Raw genomic sequence first — 3,885 nt, 5'->3', positions numbered from 1 at the left:
TCTCAAAAAAAATAAAACAGAAAATAAATTTATTATTCTTGTTCATCTTCAACTTTTTTGTCCTTGTTGTCTTTTAGATTTGTGATGTTTTGTAACCCGACAAAATAAGGATAATCCGCCGTAAATCGGAGTTCCATTAAGGATTTGTCGTTGTCCAATAAGTTGTTGCAAGCACAATGTGAAATTTGAACGAACCCTCAATACTTTGGTTAAACAGATTAGCGAACTAACCACTAGACTAGTTAACTTAATTACTTCTCTCATTGTATTCTTTGATTGCTCGCTATTGTTTTGTTGTCTGCTGTTTGAAATAAAATAACAAGTAGAAAGCAAATTTTCAAACTTTCTAGGCCGACAATCTTTTTTATGTTTTTGGTAGAATTCGCTCATGTTTAGTTAATGAAGCTTGTACATCTTTATGCTTAGGAAATATGTTTTAAGGTTAGGATGTTAAAATGGTCGAACCTACTGAGTCAGTCTATGTTAAAAATAATAGATCAAGTTAAAATTTTGAGTCTATTAAACAAAAAAATCCATTAAATTTGTACTGTTGAATCTGCGAATTTTGGTGGAGCAGTGCAGGATTGGGCTAACAACTATTGTTTAAAAAATTATATTTAAAATTTTGTAAAATTTTGAATGTGCAATGCAATCACACAATTAACAAGAAAAAAATTACAAAACTCTAATAAAATCTTAGCACATAGAGTTCTGTCTTTCCACCTCTAAGAACTTATATATAAGAACTTTGGTAATGGTATGTAAATTCCTCATACGCATAACGTTATTGACTTTATGGTTTATAAGCAGCCCAGAGTTTCAACAATAATTCACAACTACAAATTCTTAAAAGATACAAGACGTACATCACTGGCACTACTTAGCAAAACATTCATATTGATGATGCATTTTTCTATGTGAGAATGAGTTCAATCCATTCACTCAGTATAAAACTCCAAATTAAATCTTAAAACAGGTTTTGGTAATTTAAGTTTGAATGTTTATTGTGGATTATAAATTGGGTTGTAATTTGACTTTTTTTATTTGTTTTTTATATTATGTTATATTTTATTAAAAAACTTTAATTATGTGATTTTTTGTTAATTTAACTATTAAAAAAAAGAGATTAGCTAGACCTACCTAGTAAAGTAGTACGAATTAGAAATTTTGGTCTATCTAACCATAATTATTATTTTTTTTAAAACAAAGAGTTCAATACAATAAAGTGGAGTAGTCAAAACATAACAATAAAAAGAAAAAATCTTCTGTCATCTCTGGCATAGCCATCAATAACTAAAGGAGTCCATACTTCTCCACTCGTTGTGGCTCAACACTGTCATATTGATAATATCTTCAACTCCTATGCTTTTATTCTGAAATATCCTTCTATTCCTTTTCAGTCAGATGTTCCAAACGATTGCAAAGAAGCATCTCAATCGTTGCTCTCTATTCTCCCTTCTCCTCAGCTTCTCTGTCCACAATAGAAAATGTTCTTTCATCGAACCTGGAATAGACCATTATCGGCCAAACATCGATATCCAAACATTCCACACCTGCCAAGCAAAATCACAGCCTAGAAACAAGTGGTGCACATGTTCCACATTTTTATTACATAAAACACAGACGTTATCTTTCTGGTTAATGATCCCAAAACGACTTAGCCATTCTTTTGTATTCACTCTACCTATCAGGACAAACCAAGCAAACAGTTCCACTCTTGGTGGAACTAACCCTTTCCAGATGGTCTTAGTAAAGTTGTAGCTTGTAACCTCCTCTGGGAGTATCGCCTCCTGCAAAACCTGTACAAATGAGTTAGTTGAAAAAACTCCTTGTCTATCAAATTTTCACACCACCCTATCCTCTCTGTTATTTACTAGTTTCACAGGTCTCAACGCCTCATGTAATTGACCCAGGAGTTCCAAATCCCATTGAAAGAGCTCTCTCCTCCATTGGAAGTTCCAAATCCACTCTAACCCATCCTAGAACCCACAATCCCCTATAACACATCCACATTGGTTTGAAATAGAGAAAAGTCCGAGAAACCGATCTTTCAGAGACCCACAAAGCAACTATATATCCTCTCAAAACCAAGTACGCTGTCCATCACCAATCTCCATAGACAATCCTGTAACCATCTTATCCCTTATATAGTTATTCGTTATTTGTAACTGACATATATCCTTTCATGGTCTTTCTTTAGTAGGTAGCACTTAAGTTGACAGTAGCTCATTAGGATTCAGATTATAACAGGAACAAACCAACTTCTTCCACAACGGGCAATCTTCCTTTGCAAACTGCCACCACCACTTAAACAACATAACTGTGTTACGAACCATAGCCTCTCCAACTCCCAACCCGCCTAATCTTTTAGGGGCCTGCACCACTTTCCATCTTACTAAAGCCATCCCATTGCTACCATTCTCCTTACTCCACAGGAACCTTCTTTGCAATGAAATTAATTTATCAGCAACAGCTCTTGGCATCTTAAACAAATTTAAATAATACACTGGTAAACTATTTAAAACATATTTAATCAGCACCAACTTTTCAGCTTTATTTAGTACTTTAGCTTTCCACAGACCGAGCTTCTCCTCAACTTTGTCTATTATAGGCTTCCAGGTCTTTACCAACCTCAGATTTGCACCTAAGGGGATACCCAGGTATCTAACTGGAAGGGAATCACCCTTACAACCCAACAACTGGCACATACTCTGGATCTACTGTTCATCACAATTTATCGGAATCAAGCTCGACTTGTCAAAATTAATACTGAGCCCAGACATCAACTCAAAGCATCTCAGTAGCCGCTTGTAATTCTTAATGGTTTCCTCCTTTGGTGGGTAGAACAGAATTGTGTCATCGGCAAAATGAAGATGTGACAACGCTATGCTATCTCTCCTAATCAACAATGGTGATATATGTCCGTTCCTAACTGCCTCTCCAACCATTCGATATAGTACATCCACAACCAGTACAAACAAGAAAGGAGAAAGCGGGTCACCTTGTCTCAAGCCTCTTTCCATCTTGAACGGCTTGGATGGCGACCCATTTATCAGAACTGACATAGATAATGTGGTCACACACTCCATAACCTACGATCTCCATCTATGCCCAAACTCCATCTTCCGCAACACAATGTCCACAAAGCTCCACTTGACTCTATCATATGCTTTTTGAAAATCTAGCTTGATTATTGCTACTTCCTTTTTTCTCAGTTTAAGCCATTTTATAGTTTCACATGCAATAAGTGCCCCATCATGTATTTTTCTTCCCTTTAAAAATGCACTCTGAGTTTTCCCTACTAATGCTGGCATCACGGATCTCATTCTTCTAACCAATACCTTGGAGTTAACCTTGTATACATGACGAATGGATTTTTGATGGTATAGAATTTCACAAATGAATTCTCGTTGCAAGTATAGTTTCTAAACCAATCACTAATCCTTTCATACAAAAAGTTGTTTGTCACTAGTACAAACCCCTAAAATTTATAAACCGAAGTATTGGATCTCGGGTCGTTCTCCCTAGGAATTACAATAAAGTGTCTTGTTATTGGTTATGAGTTATTTTGGGGTTTTGGATAAGAAGCATGAAAAGTAAATGGCAATGAAAATAAACTAACAACTATAAAAGGCTCTTGGCAAGGTGTGAGAACTAGAAGTTCTATCCTAGTTATCCTTCTCAATTGTGATGAGAATTATTCATTGCTACCACTTAGTTAACCTTACTAATTAAAGGAAAGTCAAGTGGATGAATTGACTTGAGCCACAAGTTCTAGCCAACTCCCAAGGAAAGACTAGCTTTAGTGCACTTCAAACCAATTAGCAATCTCTCCAATTATCAATCAACAAAGGAATTAGATAACTCAAGTGTCACTAATTACTC

This window comes from Arachis ipaensis, chromosome B06 (assembly GCF_000816755.2).
Source record: "Arachis ipaensis cultivar K30076 chromosome B06, Araip1.1, whole genome shotgun sequence".
NCBI classification, from domain to species: domain Eukaryota; kingdom Viridiplantae; phylum Streptophyta; class Magnoliopsida; order Fabales; family Fabaceae; genus Arachis; species Arachis ipaensis.
This window is presented reverse-complemented; position numbering follows the sequence as displayed.